We start from the raw sequence: 24,295 nt of genomic DNA, 5'->3' as shown, positions 1-24,295 counted from the left end.
GTCCTGCCCTTCAGGCTATTGACCTCCCACAATCGGCCCAAGCTGAGTTTCGAGTCTCGCAGTACTATTATTGTTAATATTCAGGTCGTACTCTGTAGTCATTGGACAATCAGTCCCTTTTTTATGTAATAGATAGGCAGGAGATTTACAAAGTGCAACCCTGGACTTTTAAGAATTAGTACACTCTTTTCTAGAAGTATCCTAATTTAAATTGGTTCGAAAATACTTCAGTCAACAGCTGGTTCCGCATAGTGGTTATGCGCGGCAAAAACTGCCTTAAAAACGCTCATTTGTGGAACGACAGACGTCGCGATGATACGGGTGGATTTTTGTCTTGACGGTCGTCAATGATGAAACTCAGGTTCCAGTCTTGACCTTTCTGTCGGTAGACGAAAACATTTATATAATTATTTCCAAGTACTGCCTTTGATTTAATACCTTCCTTACTCCATGAGTAGTCGTTGACATCTCTGTGGCATTATTAAGGTGCTTCCCTCGTTCCTGTTACTCCTTGCCTTTAATCTTTTTCCCTAGTTATTCTATTATATAATCTCTAGTAAAAATAGTTGTGACTTAAAAATTTTCGCTGCGGTTCGTTAGTTTGTTCGTAACACCACTTACGGGTTCTTCAATAAATCATCTGTCAAAACGGCTTTGATAGAAAAATTCGTAAAGCTGCGCTATACTTTAAAAACAATTGTGTAAGTTTTGAATGCATACCGATAAACTTTAAACTCGTACCAATTTTTGAGTTCAAAAATTTCACGTTTCTCGAAAACTATTTGAGGTAAAGTTAGTGAATCTTAAAATAGTTTACTTTAATTTCTCATTTTCTTCTATATTATTCATGGAAACATTTCATATACCTTCACGATCATAATGCGAAAAAATAACACTAGAACATATTAAATATAGCGCTTAAAAGGTTTTTATACTTCACAACCAATGTCCTTTTAAAAAAATATTTGAGATTTTCTTCTGAAAACTGGTTCGTTTTGAAGTGAAACTTCTTTATCGGCGTTGGAAAAAAGTTACCGTCACATTTTTCGGTTACGCGAAACATTTTTCCGTTACGCGCCATCTTTTTCTTGTCCCTACCTCGGGTGATTCGAAGAGATTTGAAGACATTAAGAACAAAAATACCTAATAACGATAACAATCCTAGTAATAATTCTATTACAATTCATGAAATACTGTAATAATCTTAGTAGTAATGAGGTAAAATGAAATAATTGTGTTATTTGTATTCAAGTCTATGATAATAAAAACCTTTTCTTAAGCTTTACCTTATTTAAATAATTTCTGTAAAGTTGCATATAGTAGATAATTTTTCGAAAAATAAGGTCTCTTTTAGATGATTTTATTTATCTAAATTAATTTAATTTATGAAATATAAAAATATGTCTAGTAACACTGTTGACATAAGACACTTCGTTTTTTATGGCCACAGATATTGATGATCAAATATTACCTCTGTCACTAAAACGAAGATAAATGATATTAACAATGAAAGGTGAAACGAGATTAGAAATTTCTAGCACAAAAAGTAAGTTACGATGTCAAACAAACACATAATTTTATATAAAGACGCAATCATTCCAGCGGGATCAGAGGCGAAATAACGCGGAGTTACGCCAGAGTTACGCATGTTATAGCGTGTTGGGACACACCGGCTGAAAATTTTGAAAACGGAATGTGTGTGAACGAACTCAATCAACAGCTCAACAGTTTTTAAGTTGTTAAAGGCAAAACTACATAAAATAACCATACACTACTAAAGTATTTTTCTCTACCTATTTTTTCATTACAACGTAAGTACAACGTGACAAAATATAATGAGGAACTTTCAACTAGGTACTTAAATGCAATAATATATGACAATAATACTGATAACAGTTCACAGTCAATATTTAACAGTTTAGAAATTCTGCGAAGTATTGCAAAAATGCAAAAAAAAAATGTTTTCCAGAACGAAGTTTTCTTACTCTATAGCCTAAAATATTCCGATTAAAAAATGTTACTTATCATCATATTTATATCTTGCCTAACGTCATATAATGATCGCAAGACATACATACTGCAAATGTACTTTATATTCCTATTTCTATTTATTACGATTGTGACTTAATTACATACATAATGTTACATTCACATTTTTATTATCTATTCTGAGTATCAGTGTATCTCAGTGGAATCGTCACAAAATTCCTTTGTCAGCGGATCTTAATGGTTGCTATTTGACACTAGACATTGACAAATATACGTCTCTCAACATCCATTGCAGACCAGTTAACTGCTTGTTGTCTCCACTGTTATATCCTTCTTGAACTTACATTAGAATCCTACAAAAACTATGTTATTAATTGTATTAAATACTAACGAATATATCCAAAAACTTTTTCTTTAAATATCTATATAATATATATAAGGTAATGAAGTGAATATAATTTTATCTATACAAAAAGATTCCTCACATTCAATACTAATTCTAAATCTAGCTAATAAAAAAGTTACCATAAAATCATAAAGAACTATTACTATTCCGTGGAAATTTAAAGCTATAGAAAATCAAAGAATAAAGACATGCTCATTCAAGTAGAAATTCCATTTGAGTGCTTGCCTAATCTATGTATATACAGTATATAGGAGAAAGATCCTCCAAGAAACATTTATTCTGCTTCGTTATTTCCTTATATCTGCACTGAATGTGGGAACTTTTGGGACAGTATCGTGTGTTTCATTACGGTCAGTGGCCGGTCACTTGCGGGCAAAACTTTTATACACTATTTTTCTTCTAAACGTCAATGGTTAGTTTGCACGAAACTACAATATTGTTTGGCACTTTTCGCTTGTAATGCCATGACTGGAGGAAGTTTATCGAAAGAGGCAATTAATTGTATGACACTTACGTTCTCGTAATGGTTCTAGAGCGATTGTTTTAATAGTATGAAAACCCTAACAACAATGTAATAGTTTAAAAGACTATCGTATGTTAAGATATAGGTCATTAGAATTGAAACCTGACGCAATAAAGGGCTTTATAAATTTGACAAGTCTGACTATGGCATTACGGCTCCTAATCAAATGGACCAGAACCAAAGTCGGACGGTTCTTAACTATAATGTATGAAGATCTTTTCAGATATTGGATAGTAATCAGCAGCAGTAATAGCAGATATTCAGAAATGGTAATTAAGACTTTAATACGTTACCTTACGTTAGCTACGCCTTTATTCGCTCTGACAGCGGTGAATAAAAAGGATTGTTCGTAATTGTTCAAACAATAGTTAATATAAATACTAATTAATTAGCCCCTTGATCAAACTCATGTTTAAACTCAGAATAACTTTATTCATATAGGTAACCAAGTAGACTTATGAACATCAACAGCATATGTTAAAATGGTCCTAAATTTACATTTACTACCAGTTCTCAAGTCAAGGGCGTAGAACCGGCTAGAAGAACACTCCCACTCTTTTTAATCGCCTAGTTTTGAATCATACAAATTGTTTGTATGAAGCCAATCAATCCCAAGGATTAGGTTCATTTAAATAATCTTCTTAAAAAAAACTATATTGATTAATTTACGGTTATAGTTGCAAAAACAAATACATATTCCATATAAGGAGTGGTTTAAAGTTTAAAAAGCCTGGTTGGTGGAACGATTAGATTAGCTACGAGTGTAATAGTGGTGAAAGTCACCATTTGTTTTAAATTCGTTTATATTTTTTTGTAAATACAACAAGGCTTCAAATTCTTCATAGTATCATAATATTTATTCCTTTTACTTATCCCGTATCGACTCCCTTGGGGAAACAACAAATACCCCAAACAGCCCGCTTCTGCAGCACAAATATGGATTGATTCTCTGCAGCAGTACCCCTCAGTTGAATACCGTATTACATAACGCTGTGATACACAATTTTAGCCTTGTCCTAATCAGTTAAATGTCGGATTTTCGTTACTGCATATCCTGCAGAACACCTATTCGAAAGAGTATCTATGTGTCGTAAATGTAGCTTGGTAGTGGGCTGATCAATTAAAAAAAGCGTAGTTTAGTATTAGGCGTTGGTCTATTGTTAAATAGGTTAATTACTTAGTAAAGGAAAGTAAAGAAAAGAACACAGACTTACGTACCTTCACTTTTACACCATAACATAATACAGCCGAATTAGATATTTTTTTAGTTAAATGTATTTTTTTTTCTAAGTATCATAAATTTTTTAACCCTTCTGTATATATTATGTATTACATTGTTTGCTATATCTTTAGAATAATTGTTTCTTGTTATAAATAATTTAAAAACTTGTTATATAAAATTTAGGAGTACGAAATAAATAAAAAAATACTAAAAAACATTTCTCTCTATTTTTGAAGTAATATACTTCAAAAATAATATGTTGTTAATTTTAAATTCACCTTTATTGATATGTCTTTTAGAATATCTGTTACTTATACTATTTAATAAAGTAACTATGTACTAAGAAGAAAAAAAAAGTTGCACACTTAAAAAATCGGTACAGCCAGGTTCAATCACAATTTCTGACACATGGTTACCTAGTAAGCTGCAGCAACCCAGACCGAATATGAGAACAGCAAAATAAAACAGTGGTATCAAATTGCGCGGCTGAATGCCGCAAAACCACAAATTTGTACCTTTCGCTAGTAATAGTCGTTTATTCCGACAAATGCAGGCCTCATAATTGTTTTATCGTAATTGCCATTTTAATGTTAATGTACTTATTATTTATAATAAATAGATTTGGATTCTACTGAGGTCAAGTGCCCACTATGTACCAAGTTTTATGCACAAAACATTAAATTGTATTTACTTAAATAAATATAAAAAATTAATTTATAATTATTTCAATGGCACTAGAATCAATTTCACTGTGATAATTTTGTTCCTAGTCGCATGGGGGACGGCTGTAGCTGACTTACTAGTACAATTTATCTCATGAATTTTCTTTGAGGCTAAAATAGTATATGAACTCATATTTAATCTCTCTCATACTCATATGAATCACAGGAAAGATCTACATTTGTTAAATGATTCGTTCGTAAATATGATGATGGAAATGGCAATTTAATAGCAAAAGGAACAAATTATTTCAAACATCGCCATAATCAATACCCTGCATTGTAATAAACAATAAATTTCTTTGAAAGGAAATTACCATAATATGTAATCGACAAAGAATCGCTTCCAGCTATTGTCTTTAAAACATCAATTTGAATAAACTAATAAACTATGAAGCCAAGATATTTATATCTTGCTTCCAGACATTTCCTTTTTAATGCAAAGTACTTCAATAGATTACGGAACAAAATATATTATAAATTCACAAATTATTCCATCTAATCAACGTCTTGCCCTTTTTCATTTAAGCAAGTCAATTATAATTAGCATCTTATAACGTTTAATTTAACTTGGCGTTTTGAAATGTTTTTTGTAAGGAACTCATAGATATTTTTGTGTATTGGATTAACGAAATTTTTGAAAGCTTACACGTCAGTAAGTAATATATTTCTTATCTCAATAAATCGTACATTTCGCGAAATGTAGAATCTACGTAGATAAATGTATGTATAATATCTGTGTAAAGTATATATAAATAAATATCCACGACTCTCATCCTTGAGATCATCGGTTCGATCCCCTACGTGTCCCATACAGTGATAGTGCACCAATGAACTTTCTATGCGGGCATTTACCATTCGATCGAACGGTCAAAGAAAACATAGTGAGGAAACCGTAGACTCGAAAAGTCGTCGTGTTAGACAGGAACCTGGTCACCTCCTTGCCTATTAGATTGGCAATGATAATGAAACAGTAACACCAATCTGAAGCCCAGACATAAAAGGTTGTAGTGCACTTATATTCTATATATATTAAAAGATCAGGATTTAATTTCAAATGTAGTTATATATCACACGTCTTTGGTCAGACAATACTTAGTAGGCATAAACACTGATCGGCTCGAGACTATCAGTTTCAAAGGAAATATCAAAAACATCTCCGGAAGATTTTGCTTAACTCCATCGCCGTAGCGATAATTACCGCTAAAAAGCCTGAGGCGTTACATACTTCAAATTACTATATCCACTTCATGTCTTGTTTTTGTGTGAGCAGTCAGCAGAAGATCAGCCTTTATTAATTTTTGGTCCTAAGGTATGTTGGTTTCCCCATAATGTTTTCCTCTGCCATACGAGCAAGTGTTAAAAGCGAACATAGAGGCACCGTGATTAGAGCGCCCTTATTCGCTCTAATCACGGTGCCTCTATGTTTAAGATGTAGCTACTTGACCAATACTTCTCTAAATTACTGATACTAATCTTAAAACATTAAACAAATAATATGTCGTGTACTATTTTATAGTGTGCTATAGGAAAATTCTTGAAAAATTGTTTCCGGCGAAGATATTTGGCGTTAATAACATCCTTGACGATACTAACCTCGCCCAATTCATAAAATTCAACAAGCTCTTGTTGGTAAATGTGCACTGACTGGTATAGTTGAAAGAACTCCACGGCCCTTACTCACAAACTTATAGTAAAGGATCCGGTTAGACCGTAGCTGCGTTTGTGGTATGGAGCCGCCAAATGAAATTAGGTGCGAGAAGCTTTTAATGGATTGGGATGGTAAAAATAGTCATGAAATATGGTAAGTAGAATCTCTAATCGTCAGCTATGGGAGCTATGAGCCAATTAACAGGTCTATAAAACTCCGAAAGTGGAAATGGGTAGGTCATACGCTCTGAAGGGATCCAAGTCACATTGCAAAGCCAGCCCTCGACTGTAATCCTCATACCTGGCAAGAAAACTTCATTACAGAGGCGAAGGAAGCTGGAATGACGTAATATTAATGAAGAGTGCTGCCCAGACTGGTTTTCTACTCTGGATTCTCTCTGCCCCACTTGGGGAACTTTAAACTGAACTTTAACTTTCAACTGATTAGAGAGATGAAAATTTTGACGTTAGGTATATATTTATTTGATTCTTTCTATACTTTTATTTAGACTATGAATCTTTCTCTTGCAATAAAAAAAAAATGATCCGTGATATTCGTGTATATAAGTAAAGGTGATGTCGTGGATTATTATTCGTGCAACGTAAGCCCGTCACAAATAACGCTATAATTGAAACTGACAACAAATGCTTCTCTAAATTAAGTTAGGAAGATACTGCCAATATGAGTTGCCTCACGTACTAGATGATAAATTTCAGAAATTGTCGCCTTCATTTAAATAAGACCTCCCATGTGGCTCTCAAGTACGGTTCGTATAATTAAATTTTGAACATTAAAAGCAATAAAGTATCGTTATTATTTAGGCGTGTTAGAGCTTAATCGTTTAGTGTATTTATGTGAATAAGTATCGGTCAATCGCACCGTATGTCTTTGCTAATGTGTGATTCAACTTGCAAAAAAATTATAATACTTATTAGTGTATTTCTATTAAATTGTATTTTTGATGTGTAAAAAAGAAACTTTCAGTTTGTTTTATTTTATTAAAAAATGGTAGACATTGAGGTAAATATAGAATATTTTTGCTTCGATCGATTAAAGTAAAAGAAATTCATAAGTTTGTCGACATATATTTGATGTAAGGTGCTTAATACTCATACCGCGTTAATAGCATCAAAGGGTAGCAGAGTCTTTTAAACCACCTGCAATTACATTAAATTAGTTTCATAATCAAATTGTATAGTTCAAGAAAACATATTTCAATTTTCAACATATAGAAGCACACTTGCCTGAACGCTCTTCAGTCCACACTTTGCAATTAGTGTTAAGTTACAAGCAACACAATATCAATAACGTCTCCCGTATATTTGGAACTGGATTTATAGACCTAAGACCGTATTCCGACATTCCAAAGCTCAAAGGTTCTATAAGGCTATATGCAAGCCTCCTAAACAAACAATAATAAACTGACGCTGTTAATCTTGCTTCGACTGTGACCACTTTATTAGATGCCGAGACACCGAGACACCTCTGTATAGAGAAATATACGCCTTCCGGGAGAAGTTTTTCCAACGATATACAATGCATGGAATGTCTAATTAAAGTTAATATCTATATGTGAGTAACAAAAGAATAATTATAAGTTAGATAAATTCCAACGGATCACACGCTAGACATTTTATTGTATTATTTTGTAAATAAATATTGAAAAGGCTTCCTGAGTATACCTGAGTAGGAATAAAGTTGTATTAAGAAGAACAGGTCTTCATTGGATCCCATATCGGATATACGATGCTTAGGTTGAACGCCTTGTTTGAGGGACGAGGTATTTTGTAGTGGGTTTGGCGTCGCTACGCCTCTGAATAGCAAAGAGCATTGAGTGTACGACCTCCAAGGTGCCAGCCAGCGTAAGCGCAATTTCACCTCCTTAAAAAGGTTTAAGGATTCCAGATGTAGAGTTAGAAACATATAGCCTTATATATATATATATATATATATATATAATATTAACAAAAATAATAACATACAGTATTAAGAATATTTTATATCGTATTTTTTGTTTCGATAATACTTTTCACATCGTTATTTGGCCGTCGACCTACGAATAAAGGAGGTTCATGTTTATAGCATTATAATTACGGGTTACCATGTAACTGTTCCAAAAAACCTAAATTCAAAAATTAAAATAACAAACTATTTATATCATAAGCAACAATTTGATTTTTTTACCAATGGTAAATTATCTCTTTTGAACTAAAACTTAACAGGCATATAACATTCTTAATAGAATTTTATTCAAATTAGTTTTACTTATACATATACATAAACATTGAACGCAGAACGATATAATATAAATTATGAATACTATAACAAGAGTAAAATATTCGAATTATTTAATTTTAAGTCTCGGAAACGAACTACTTAAAGATTGCTTTTCTCGTTGCGTAACTGAACGATGCTCTTAATTTATTGAACATCTTCCTACCTAAGGGTCTTAATAACTTATACTAAGAAATGTAAAACATATACAGAACTGCGTATAATTTAATAATAAAATATGTCAATTGAAATAAATTAACGTTTCAATTGACACAAAACAGCTTACTTTTTTATTACATTTAATGCGAAATATTTTGACTATGTTAAAAAGTGAAATAAATATTGCTTCTAGGACTGTACATCCGCGTACGTCGCTTAAACTTACAAGGGAAAATTTATGGAAGGCACTTTAGTTGGTGCATAGGTGGAGTCGGTTAGGAATGCCCTGGACCTAACTTTCAGTTTGCACTACCTCAATGCTTTGTTTAATTTAGCAAATGCTAATAATACTTGTATAATATATTGACATGGTTGTAACCCTGACTGTATGGCTGACTGGCGTGTAAACCCGGCTTGTGCACCATTGTGCTTTATTCGATGAATGCTTTAAACATTCGCTCGTAGGGTGAAGGAACTAACCACCATCAGCATGGTGGTTTATGGTATATTAACTTTAATTGAAAGCCTTTATCCCAGTTTTGATAAAAAAGTGCGTGCTTACATGTGTCAGAAGTGAAACTTCTTTGGGAAACAAATTTTTAAGTCTTGTTCATATGTATATAAATCTTTTAAATTTCTGAGACTTAGAGGGAGCGAAAAGGAAGTTCTGATAGGAATTTAATGAATTTAATTGTCATTAAATATTAAAAGTATTAATACAAGTTATTTTTTCTTTAAATTTATTTCTTCGATATTTACATTATTCGAAGCTATTGGTATTGTTATGGCTAAAGTATTAGGTTGATAAGTAAAATATGCAATATAAGTTTATGCTTCAACATTATCTAAATATCTTGTAAAAATGTTTACCCTCTCTTACTCTCTCTTAATCGGTCTCAATCGCTCTGTCCCTTTTCTTCGACAAAAACGCTAGACATCTTCGTGACGCTTATAATATTATTAGTACGTACGTATCCGTACGTACGTATCCGTATTAATTTGATCCTCACGCGCCTTAAAAAGTTTCACTTCAAAAATCTGCAGGCTGATCTTAAAAAACGACATTAATATGAATATTGTAACGGAGCTACTTTCCGTGTTAAAACACACAATTTGCGTCACGCAAAATATTCATCACCAACTAAACATTGTAGTTTTATATGATTACCTACTGTTGTAAATTCCGTTTACCATAAGTACGCTCTTAAATAATTATGTTACGTTTTAAGTGGTTAAGTATAGTTGTTTGGGCTAGTCATAATTCAGCCTACGTCAGGCTCTTAACATTTATGTTCTAACTGGATACATTATACACTTTGCTGTTACACTAGCTATTCATGTACGTGGGTAGCACTGAAATGTTTAGAACTGACCGGTTAGAAACGTTGCTAATGAAAACTTTTTATGAATTTCAATTTTATAACTCTTTGGTAACTCAATGGAGTATATTGCATTCATTTGTCATTAGTTTTTGGGAATTGGCGGTAAATGTAAAACTCTTGTTACACGTGAAAATACAAGAAAATTTTCGGTCAATAATTTACTATGACTTTCGTTGTGAGCTAACTCCACAACAAAGTTATGATAGGCTGCGATTAGCATTTCTTAATGCAGCCCTATCTCGTGCCTCATATTACAATTGGTTTAATGAGTTTAAGCATGGACGTAGCAAACTCAATGATGATCCGCGTGAGGAACGTCCTTTAACAGCGACTAGTGAAGATAACATCAGTGCTGTACAACGCATGATAGAGGAAGATAAGAGAGTACCCTATCAGCAGATACAGGAAAACCTAGGCATTGGTATGAATCAAGTTCAAAAAATATTACACGATCCTTTAGGTGTCAGGTGTCGCCAAATGATAGATAAGTTCTACGGCGGTGATTCAAATGCTATATGCTGGATATATTGCTACGAACCCGAAACCAAAAGTCTATCAGCTAAGTGGGTGTTTTATTTCGAGGATTGGTCTACTAAGGTAAAGAAAGGAAGTCAAGGAAAAAAGATGATTGCCTCATTCTTTGGTCGGAAAGGTCATTTCGCGACAGTTGTGCCAGAAGATGGAAGGGCAGTTACTGCAGACTGGTATGTCAGTCGCTGTTTGCCTGTTGTCTTGGAAAAAATTCAACAGCAGCGCCCTCAAAGCAGGATCCTCATTCACCACGACAACGCTTCAGCGCACTCCGCAAAACGGACTGTTGAATATTTGACTAGGCAGGTGTCGAGATAATGAGTCATTCGCCGAACAGTCCTGACCTGGCGCCCTGCGACTATCATTTATTCCCAAGAACTAAAGATAAAATTCGAGGTACTCGCTTACTTACGAGCCCTGAAGAACAGTGAAAGCGTACGAAAATGCCATAGAAGAGATCCCTAAGGAAGTAAGCTTTTCTCAGTGGTTCCATCGAATGCGAAGATGTGATGTGTGTTCTAAAAACAATAAAAGTATTGGCAACTTTCTAAATTAAGCCGTTTTTCATTTTCTAAACATTTTTAGTGTTATCTAGATATAAGACCAGAATGTTTCCAATTTCGTAACAGAATAATTGTTTAACCGTTTAATCATAGCTAAGGTAAATAAATAAAATAAAATATAGAAAATCGCGTTGTAGGAGTATTCTTTTAAAACCATTTTCTTTAACAATTCAAAAACTCGGTACATGAATTTAATAAAGTTATTTAATTTGATTTTATGACAACACATTGAAAGAGGTGTCAAGGTACGCTAAACTAATTATGCACTTGACAAATCATTATAAATTTTGCACTACAGGAATATAAGTTGAGAAATATCCGCGTTATATGGGGGACGGAAATCTTGTTATAGGATTACCGCGTTATATCGGGGATGCTGTGCACCTATTCATTGAAATGAACTTAATGGTTCTAAATATACATTTATGGACAGTTCACGAGGGTATGATATGGATGAGAATTCGCTTTAAATTTCAAATTCAATTCAAAATTAATCGCCATGAAGTTGTTTTATAAGATACTTGTAAAGATCTCTAACCATTACACAATGCTCTAGGTGATATCTGGACGCAATGAATAATAATAATAATAAACGCCAAGCCCCTATCAGCAGTATAAATGGGCTGAACTATTCATACATAGTTCATTTTAGTTAGCCTAAACATAAATAATTAAATAAATATTTTAATTGTTTTAAAAAGCGAAAAGTTCTTATTCAACAATATTTTTTTAATACACCTAGAGATTGGACGCAGAAAAAGATATTGGACAGTGAAGTCGTAAAATGCTACTCATCCCTGAGGTCGTATATTCGATCCCCGGCTGTGCACCAATGAACTTTATTTATATGTGCGCATTTAACATTCGCTCAAACGGTGAAGGAAAACATCGTGAGGAAACCGGCTTGCCTTAAACCCAAAAAGTCGAGAGTCATGTGTCAGGCACAGGAGGCTTTTTACCTTGCCTATTAGATTAAGAAACGATTATTAAACAGATACATAAATCTAAGGAACATACTTACATAAGTTGTATCTAATTTTCTAATTTTGTTTATATGCTACTCACCATCTCAAAAAACTAATGATAATCACGGCAATATAAAACTCAATACACCCAATTTTTATAAAAACTTTTGAATTTTCCAAAATCAAATTAGCGTTAAGAAAGTTTTACCAAATATTGAATGTTTAGCAAGTTTATTGTGAAACTTGAAAATTGTCCTGATTTATTCAATTTCTTGTAATGTAATTCAAAACATTCCAGCTTAGTTAAAACACATTGAAGGAAATTTGTATTCGCAATTTGCAAATAAATATTATGTGTAAATCAACAAGCGATTCAAGTTCAAAGTTGTGGTAATTTTATGTACAAAAAATATAAATTTAGTAAATCAAACAAACTCTTAAGAAACCTCGCGCTAAATCTATAAAAAATATTGTTAATTCATTATCTATTTCTTTTTTAAATGAATCAAAGAGCTCCTAAGCATGGCTCATGTTTCTTCATTTATTTTTTCATAACACTATGGAGACGATTAATATTTTTTTATGTACTTATTGACGTGATAACGTCTTATAAATCGATGAACGCCGGCTGCACGCACCAAAACACATGACTCATTGTCACGTTTCGCTTGAGCCGAGCGTGCCAGCGAGATCGCGACACAAGATATAGAGAGGCACGATCAGACCAAGCGTTTGGCTTGTGACGCATTTATCTCTCTTCCACTGCATGGGCTGATGCATAAAAGTAAAAGAAAGACAGCGGCAGCGCATAACGTATACGTGAATTGTCAAGTTGACTTAAAAAGTCAAGTTAAAAGTTAATGTGAATTCCATTGTTTATTACAACAACAATTGCAGCATAAATTGTAAATAGTTATTTCATTTTAAGGAATCATCTCATATATCCGTTTTTGATTATTGAAAAAATACGTTTGAATAAAGTAACAAGTATGCGTTAATTAATCGAAAAAAAAAATTTAATTTTCTTATGACGATAATTTTAAGTGATAACTTTAACTTTACAGACAATCAAATATTTTTATATAAAACAGCATTTGAGTTACCGCCGTTGAATTTATCTAACATTTGGCGACACCAGCCCATGCGAAGGTGTTTCTGGTCGTCGATTAAAGTATGGAGTATCCATCTGGTACAAAGCTGACGCCTAAATGTTCGTGTAATATTTTTTGAGCTTGACTCATACCAATGCCTAGGCTTACCCGTATCTGCCTCTCTTATCTTCCTCTATCATGCGTCGCACAGCATCTTCAGTAGTCGCTGTTAAAGGACGTCCCTCACGGAGCTATTTTTGATGCACTTATAACAGCTTTCGCCCTGTTGAGCACCATAAGCCTTTACCCACGTACCGTACCACAAGAGCGTAAATTAAAAAAAAAACAAACGCACACGAGAGCCTGTACCATTTAACATTTGATGAACTTATAGTCCCTTTACTTGCTGTATTTTGTTCATTTTCCCTTTGTTATCAATAAACCCATAATATCAGAATAATATAATCATTTGTATGATTATTATTAAAATTAACAATAACAATAATTTCCTAATTACTTAAAATAGCGGTCAAATTTCACGAAATGGGAGAATATGGCCGTGACGCCAGCTTTTAGTTTAAACGTCCGATCAAATTGACCGAAACGCGGTTAATGGATTTGAATATCGTCAAAGTTGGCGATTCTATAATGAAGACTTGAGATATTATCTATTGTTTAATTTATAACTAGTCCCATATTAAACCCCTTTCCGAGAAAATCGCATGTCTGTTTATGATGTTCAGAATACTGTTAAATACGGAACGCTCGCTACGCTATAGGTTCAAAGGATATAATATCTGAAATTGATATTTGTTGCGACGTACGCATTTAAATCTCTTTTAAATTATTTATAGCAAAGAAACAAATATATGTATATCCTTCTAACGTAATTTAATATTTTAAAATAGAATTCCTAGATAACACTGAAAATGTTTAGAAAATGAAAAACGACTTAATTTAGAAAGTTGCCAATACTTTTATTGTTATTCTTTTTCGAAGATTTTTGAAACTCCGTTCCGCTCTACACATCGTCGCATTCGCTGGAACCACTGAGAAAAGCAGTGGGCCCATTCTTCCTCAGGGTCTCTTCTATAGCATTTACGTGCGATTTCACCGCATCTTCAGGGCTCTCTTTTATCTTTAGTACTTGGGAATAAATGAAATTCCCAGGGCGTCAGGTCAGGACTGTATGGCGGATGACTCATTATCTTGACACTTGCCATAGTCATATATTCATCAGTCTATGCGAATGTGTTTGTGGTCGTTGGTTAAAGTATGGGGAATCAATCTGGTATAAAGCTTCCTGACGCCAAAATCTTCGTGTAATATTTTTTGAACTTTAACAGTGGCAAGAGATGGGGCTTCATTAAGAAATGCTAATCGCAGCCTATCATAGCTTTGTTGTTGAGTAAGCCTACAACGAAAGTCATAATAAATCATTGGCCGAAAATTTTCTCGCGTTAGGTTCATTTTCACGTAAAAAGGGATTTTTAGATTTGCTGCCAATTCACTAAAACAAATGACAAATGAATATACTACATTAAGTTACCAAAGAGTTCTAAAATTTAAATTCAAAAAAGTTTTCATTAGCAATGTTTCTAACTGGCCCGTTCTAAACATTTTCAGTGCTACCAACATACGAATGTGTTTTGTCGACACATAACTCACCCGCGGATTCTACATCTATTATTGGTACGACTGGTGGATCTTTAAAAAATGCGAGAGTGACAGCCTACCCGATGTAATGACCTATATTTTTTATATAGAAGCCAGTTATATAATCTAACTCGTTTTAAAGTGTTAATTATATTTAGTTAGAAGAATTACAGATTAATAATTTCTTTATTTTTCACAAAAGATTGATAATAAAACTTAACCTAGACTAATAACTAATATTAATAAAAATAATCAAAAATTAATAAATAGAAAATTAAAACAAATTTTAAAAGTTTGGTCCCGGGCACTTCTAGATACTATCTAATTTTACTATTGTATAACATAGCTCAACATAAATTTTGGAAGTCTTAACACAGCCATACTATATTGTTAAAGCTTCATTATAGTTTAGACAAGTAATAAAGAAAATGGCGCCGTAATGTATGCTCCGCTTGGGGAAATTATTCTTCACTATACTTTATATCCTAGCTGGAATCCCAATACCATAGTTTTCAATTTGCGATTAAATATATAAAAATACGTTTATAAAAGACCTTATGGAAAAAAACTACGAAAGAAATATAACGTTAATAATTATTAATGGGAAGTTGAAGCCAGAACAGGAAAAAAAATTCACCTTGTCGATGTCAATAAACAATCTAAATGAAGTAAATAATGATTTATGAGCACTAATCTCCCCTGTGCATAAAAAACAGAATTTAGACGAAGGTTTGCAAAGGGACAAAGTAATGGAGTTCCCTTGTACGGGCTGCCCTAAAGCGTAGAGTTTTGGGAAAATTCAACCCCTTGACGCGGCACATAAAACACTTAGCCCGAGATACGGCTTAGGTGAGGATTAAGATTATGATTTAAGTAGTTTTACTGGTAAAATGTTTACATTTAACCTATGTAACTGGATTTTATATTTAATTTGTACGATATCTGTTTTAAATGTTACCAGCCGAAAGCGTCCGTAATCCTATGATTTTCTGCTTAAAGCAATTATTATTATATGCAGTTTATTACATAAAATCGTTCATGTTTTCTCTCACCTTACTTTTACATTAGAAAAGTTACAGTTATGATTATAAAAACATTATAATCATACCATAACTGCCTCTCAGACTGATTTTGCTTGCTTGTTCTGTTTTTGTATATAACCGACATCGGAACCTACACCATTCTGTTTCACCCACTCTTGTACAGAAATCTCTTATTGAAACAAACATCGTCTTCTGGTCTATACGCCACTAAAGCTCCGCAACTAAACCACCGCTTCAGGTAAAAAGAAGGTGGAAGAGGTAAAAAACTTTCCCAAGTGGCATACCTCGAGTACCTTTTATCGCGTCTAAACACTTATAACATGCGATTTTGGATACGTCACACGTTCACGCGCCCAACTTCGTTTATCGTAAATACGTTACTTTATTTGAAGTGATTTTTTTTAAACATACTTAGAGTTTTGGACAATCGAATAGGTATTAAATGTATATATCAGGAGGACTAACGTTTTATAACTAGAGCCAGAGTAAAAGTAACAATTCTTTTTATTTTATTATTAATTTTCAGCTATCATTTTATTATAACGTACGAAGAATATTATAAATAGCATTATTATATAAGTTTTATATATTATATTATAATAAAATAAAAAGAATTGTTACTTTTTGTATAACTCCGTTCTTTTCTCCTTTCTCTCTTTGTGGCCTCGTCGGTGCGGCTATAAATATATAAGTACACTTGTCTCTTTTTAACACAAACACAATTTGACTAAAACAAACGAAAGAATAAATTAATGAGGGAAAAGTTTCTTCGAATTTTTTAATACAATTTATTTACACCATTAGGTACCATTTTGTTCGATAACTTTTTGTCATCTTGTAGGTAGGGTTATGATCCCTATAGAAATGTTGGGGCTTCTGATAAAAATACTGCGACAATTGGTTTTGGCAGTCCTCTCGTGATGTTAACCTGACATTACCTACAGAATTCTGAAGAGACCGAAACCGAAGGTGGAAATCTGAAGGTGCTAGGTCAGGACTAAACGGCGGATGCATTAAAATCTTCCAGCCAAGCTCTCTTAATTGTTGCTGAGTGGCTGTGAGATGTGTGAAGTCGTTATCATGATGAAATACCACACCCCTTCTGTTGATTAATTACGGCCGCTTTCTCTGAACTTCTTGCTTTAATCTCATCAGTAGTTCGCAGTAGAGTTCAGAATCGATGTTCATGGTGGTAACAGCTCATAATGAATAATGCTCTTCTAATCCCACCACACACATCATCACCTTGTTGCGAGTTAACCCGGGTCGCCACAGTCTGTGAAGCCTGACCGGCCTTTGACCTTCTCTCTTCGCGCGTTCTTGTCGTACGTGAACCACTTTTCATCACCAGTTATCAGCTTCTTCAAAAATTCATTACGTCAAAATAAAGAATCGCAAATGAGTACATGGTTCATTAGGTTTCTTTCGTGAGGTACTCAAATATCGAGGTCAAATGCGCCAAAACTCGTGGTCAATTCCAAGTTCTTTAGCTACGTCGTAACTACTGATATGCCAATCTTGCTCCACTTTTTCAAAAATGACATCCATTTTATCCGTAATACGGCCAGAGCGACGTGCATTTGTGACATCAAAATTTCCGGATTGGAAACGCTTAAACCAAATTTGTGCTACTCTCACAGACACTCCACTAGGTCCATAAACATCGCAAATTTTTTTCGCGGATTACGTTGCAGTTATACCTTTTTTGTAGTAAAATTTTAAAATGCGTCGATTTTTTTTTCATTAGATTCACTCATACTTACAGTACGAAAAATAAATAAAAATCACACATTTTCCTAATTTGAATTTGGAATTATCTTCTTTAAAATATTATAGAAATATAAACTTACCAAAACCAGCATGGTACAAATAGTATAGTCAAAGAGATTTTATTACAAGTTCACACATACTATATTGCGAAAAGACTTTTTCCCCATCCTGATAAAATAAAAGGTACGATATAAAAGTAAAGAGACAATAATATCATACATAAGGTAGTGCAATTAAGCTGATTTATTTTTTATAAATATTCTAATAAGCATAAACTAAATAAGCATTTGCACTTTGTAGAAAATAGTACAAACATGTTATTCATAAAAGATCTATCAGGTGCCTCATTGAACTTTGGACAGATGGGCCGGGCCTGCTTGTATCTATAATAATATACATATGACATATTCATATATGTTTCAACTCACCTTCACGATACTGAAATTGCCTTATAAAAATAGTTCATAAATCTTTAGCTTATAATATGGGTGTTAGTGTCCGAATAGTATGCAGGTACATTAGCCGAGCCGTCACTCAACAAAGCTCAGCCAACAATGGGTGCACAGAAGATCGTCTCGACGCTAACAATGGTCGAGAATGTTAATTGCTGTCGTTTGCCGAGACATTGATAAATGTTGACGCTTGTCGGTGGAGGATTTGTAGTGCACTCACTGTGCAAGTAGACGCAGAAGGTTACCAGTTATTTTTTTGCCCCCAGGGCAAACGGAAAGGAGGCTCAACTGATGTTAAGTGATACCGCCGCCCATGGACACTTTCAATGCCGGAGGGCCCGCTAGTGCGTTGCCGGCCTTTTAAGAGCTAGTACGCTCTTTTCTTCAAGGACCCGAAGTCGAATTGGTTCGGAAATACTTCGGCGGGCAGCTGGTTTCCCATGGCAAATACTGTACTTTGTTATTATCAAATGTAAATTAAATTCGTAAGGTCCGCCATAAAATCTTTATCATTACTATTTGCAAGCCGTGTCGGAATCATTGGTAGGAATAAAAATAGCTTGTCAAACGTTTCCTAAGTAGCCCTGAATACGTAATATATATAATAAATACTGTATAACTGTGCTGTATAATAATTTAATTTAATTCATGATGTACCATGGTTATATCTGTAGGTTGTTGTACTGAAACATTCTCAATTAAAGATTTTTGACCGAGATTTATAGTTCTTGAGCAGAACTATAAATCTCGGTCAAAAATCAGTTATGGTTAATCAAAACTATAAAAGGCTAACAAGCCTAGTGGCTTCAGCGTGGGACTCTCATCCCGGGGGTGCAAATCACGCCTGTACACCAATAGACTTTCTGTCTATGTGCGTGTTTAACAATCGCTCGTTAAGTAAAGTGAATATCGCGAGGAAACCTTTAGAACTAAAAAAGTGTGTGTCAGCCACAGAAGACCATTACCAACATTCCTATTAGAATAAAATAAATCATCACGAAACAGGTATAGTAATGTCGGCCTCGACCTTATATAAAGTCTTTATTAGCTAACGAACTAGAATCAGTCACCCACGTAGTCCTGGAATGCGAGGCTGTAACTAACCAACGCACAAAAATCCTCGAAACAGTGAAGTCGCTCCGCGAAGCCTGTGAAGTGCCCAGGAGACTTCTGTGCTTTTGGAAGGAGTTAGGCTGGCTAAATTAGCCAGGGCTTTTACGCACAACGGACCAACTACGCGTCTAAGTGCGGAAATTGAGTCCACCTTACCTTACCTTACCTAGCTAACGAACTATGACACCAGTTTTACATGTAACCTAAAAGCTTCTTTATTAGTTGTAAAATCTGACGTTGTCAAACACAGTGTGTACTAAGATTCACGAAGACTTGTCTTGAATTTAATCTTCGGAATATGGTGAGATTTGCCGCAAATATTTCACCGGTACCTACCTCAATAGCTTGACGTCTAAATGAAAACATAATTTTCCTAGCGACAATATTAATTTACATTTAATAATTACTTTATCTAAACAATAAATATGTTTTAGATTATGAGCACGAAAATACTTTTTACGTACAACATGAATTGCGCTAGTTATAGTGGTTCGTTGTAACATATAAAAACGTCAGTGTACAATATGCTTATAAAAAAACCTTTTATGATCATTTTTAATGTTTTAATATACAGATTTTTTAAATCTTAATTTATTAATGCCCATAGTTTGTCAAAAAATCATTTTTGTTAATTAACTATTTTTTTAAATAATATCTATATACTTTTTCAGTATATGAGGTTTGAAATTAATGAATATTCGTTCATTTATAATTCGTATAGTAAACACCATCAGTGTGTGCCAATGTGCTGCATTATTTCGCTGGATGGTACCAACTTCTCGTCATTCATCAGCCATCATAAAAGATGGTTACTGTATCTACGTGAAACATTTATTGCTTTACCAGGAATCAAGTTCTAGACAAGTTCTATTCAAGTTAATCTAAAGAGTTTAAACCCCAAATTAGTAAAAATCAGCTCGTATTGGTTGGTACGTGTAGTAAATACCTCGGCGTCTCATTAATTTGCACAAAGACATCTTAAACACAGATTATGATGTAGTGATACTACAGTTGTTTAGACTACGCGCTTGGATCTTAAATTCTTAACATTATACGAATTTACGTGTTTGTTTAACAATTAATTTAACATCAGATTAAATCCCTCATCTCCACGTAATTACACATAACAATTTTAAGAGCATTTTGGGCGCTCTAAGCCCAATCGTGATTCGAGAATAGATCGTTAAAACTAAAATCAATAAGGATTACATTTAATCGCTACTTAATCGCCTTTCAACGTAGCGTTTACAGACTGAATTTGCCAGGTGAGCATAAGAAGCTTATTGTTTAACTGACATAAATGAAATAAATATATTCAGTGAGTATTATATTTACAAAGGCGTATTTTCGCGTTCCTTATGACGCGTGAGGCTGTATTTCTTTTGTGTACGTATTATTCATTGAATACTTTAACGGGCATAACATAATATTTTTTATGTTATTTATATTACTCCTAGTGCTTCTTTATAATCTGTCGTAATGATACAGTACAGAGGAGACTTTATTGTAAAGTCTCTGCGTAGTAATCCTAGACCAAAACCAATATTAAATAGGATTGCAAATATAGATTGTCTATGGAAATCCATTGTAACATTTTTTTTAACACAACTAGTTTGCCATAAAATCTTTAGATAAAGGAAGAAATTATTTAAAAATATCCTGAATACATGATTACCTACTTGTATAGCAAGTAATTAGTCAAATGGATGCAGAAATGTGTCCAGTGTCCGACCTATTGTAGTAGAATGGGAGTTTATAAAATAAAAACTTTGATTATTTAGCATCTAATCAGAATTAAAATTCTCCACGCGAATGGCATTGGAAAAATGGAATTCATCGAAAGTTCAAAAATGAATTCTTTTTAAGTTCACAAATTCCCGGCGTCCATTGGGAGCCACGTCTCCCCGTTTAATCATCACACATGTAGTGGTGGCGCCCTCTAGCATTCAGCTGGAAAAGAGTTGAATTACCGCTAGTACTCTCGGGATTATTTCTCTGCCCCTACTACGAGTATTGTAATATTTCAAAATCGGGAAGTACACGATAATGCTTCGGTTCTAAATATTAATATCTAAAATGTTTCTTCTCTTAAATTCAATGTATATGCGAATAATGCAAAATAGAAATAATATAGTTTTAAATACATTATCATTATTTCATACATATTAAAAACAGTTTAACATTTTCAGCCGAACTTGTTCACCGATGAAACTTTGACTTTGTGAAACGACAGGTTACATAAGCGCTTTGAACTTTAGAAATTGTAAGTTTGTACGTAATATTTTCTAATATAAATCTTAAATATGTTAATGTTACAAATTCAAATAATCAATATTTTTATTTATATAAATTTTGTTACGTTTTTAGAATTTATCTCTGAAACGATTTGAAAACCATTGGATGTAGCTTACATTCCCCTGTATGAAAAATTTATGTTTATATATTTTTTTTTTTTGTACTATTGTGACTAACATTTTTACGCGTGGCTAAGACAATAGGAAATAAGTTAAAATCACATTTTCTTTTCCAATAGTATTGGTTAAGTAAAGCTAGAATTGCGAGAATTTTAAACTCGCCGTAAATGCTCCGGGTGGCAATGATCGTAAAGCATTCCACGGTATTGCTCACGGGATCCGATCCAAATCGAACTAAATCGTCCGCTCTGTGACTCGCACACTACACTGACACTGGATTAAAAACTACTTTTCAATAAACTTTTTCATCTGTCCGACTGACAATTATAGAATGGCAACATTTGCTGAAAATAGAAGAAAGATTTACTTGCCATCTAATATCGAATTCCTCTTAAGAATTTCTTTAATTAGTTTTAACAAAATTGTCCTAATTAGAAATTTTACTGTGTAGATATAGTTAACGCAGTACGGTGCCCGAAAAACTTAAGAAAATCCATGTCCTGGTATTCTTATGCTTTATAATAAATAACAATAAATCAAATTTAATGTCATTATAACGTTTAGCAAGTGATAATTTACATGACTTAAATTAAGTAGGTATGTACCGAAGTCTCCAGGCCTACCTCAGGAACAGATTTCTGCGGAATTTCTAAACAACTAGTTTGTACGGAAAAAAAAGAAACGTGTGTGTACTTATGTACACGCGTTAGAAGTTATACTTCTTTAACGTAACAAGATAAAAATATTTCAAACATTTTATACTACGTTTGTAGGAAAAAATACAGTAAAAAAGCCAAAATGTTGACTATAGCTAACTTCAGGGTGTCCGTTTTCTGTAACGATGGGAGCGTGCATCGTAAAAAATCATCTCATCATTTTCCCCTAACTAGCTAAAGTTATACTTCAACAAAGAGAAACCTGTACGTTGTAGACCCAAAAATCGACGACGTGTGTCAAACATAACTGGATGATTAGTGGTCTATTATTTATTTAAACAGAAAAATCCCAAAACAAATAAAGACATTTCATTATGAAAGTAGCCTCAAAATACCATTAACTGTTTTTGAATTTTTCGGCGCTGTAAAAAACTGAAAAAATATAATTTACCAAACATTCATATTCTTTGTTAATTGCATCAATGCCGAAAAATAAAAAATATACAACAAGCGAACAATTATTATTATTATATAGAAATATGCCACTTAAGGCTGAATTGCATCCAAGCCTCGAATGAATGCAAACGTTTTATGAAAAAAACGTTTTGATTAAAAAACTGCACATAAAACTACTTTTGTGAATTCATTTCGATGTGAAAAACACCCCACAATTGAATGTTTTCATTACTTTACTGAAATGATCCTTGATTTTTGCCTCAAAATTTGAAAAATAAATTCCATTGAGTTTCCTGTAATTAGTTAACAAAGACATACATTTTATATGAGACATCAGGCGTGCTAATATCGGTCTAATTTTATGTCGGGATTCCTAATGGTTTACTGAAAAGAGTATAGATACGTGTTGTTATTTTAAGGTATAATCTTCTTTGATTTACGTACAAACCTAAACGCTTTTCAGCAGTAACGGTGAGCGATATATTAATTTAATAAGTCACGTTTATGACTGTTAAATAAGTTTTATTTAAATTTTAACAGTGCCTTTTGTCACGTTAACATGACAATGTTAAGATTCAGTGTATAATGTGATGTTTATATAATCTCTCTTGATTAATTAAAAACATTATCTATTAAAAACGAAGCAGAATAAAATTTCCTTTTCAAAGAACGAAAAAGAAGAACGAAACGAAACACCTTAGCTCTTAAGATGGGGCAAGGTATTCAAGACGGGTGGAAAAAATCTTAGATCTAATCAGAGCTAGTACCAACCTAGAGTGAACGCTACATAAAATGACTCTGAGCGATATGAAATTCCTCATATAATGAAGCTTTTCATTTCAAGTATCAGTTCTATGACGAGGTATTAAACAGTTTAGAAATTCAAAGGAAAAATTCAAAGAAATTTCTTTGAATGATAAAAATCTCAGTTAACTTTCATATTAATCAGTTTGACAGTTGTTTTTGTATTTTATGTTTTTTTTTCTAAAATTGAACTTTTGTACACAACCCGCAATGTCAGGATGGGTTGCTACCCGTATAAAAAGCTCTTTGAAAAGGAAATTTTATTTCTATTGTAATATAAAACACATTTTCCTTATAAAATTGATGAAGGAGACAGCTTAAAAGAACAACGCGAATAATTCATTTTCACCTATTGAATGATAAAAAGTAGGGAGAGCGCGTCAAAGAAAATCCATTCTCCCAATGATGAGAATTACGAAATTGAACATGGCGAATGAAACAATTATTTTTACAAAA

This window comes from Pieris brassicae, chromosome 1 (assembly GCF_905147105.1).
Source record: "Pieris brassicae chromosome 1, ilPieBrab1.1, whole genome shotgun sequence".
NCBI lineage: Eukaryota > Metazoa > Arthropoda > Insecta > Lepidoptera > Pieridae > Pieris > Pieris brassicae.
The sequence above is the reverse complement of the archived record's forward strand: the minus strand, read 5'-3'. Positions refer to the sequence as shown.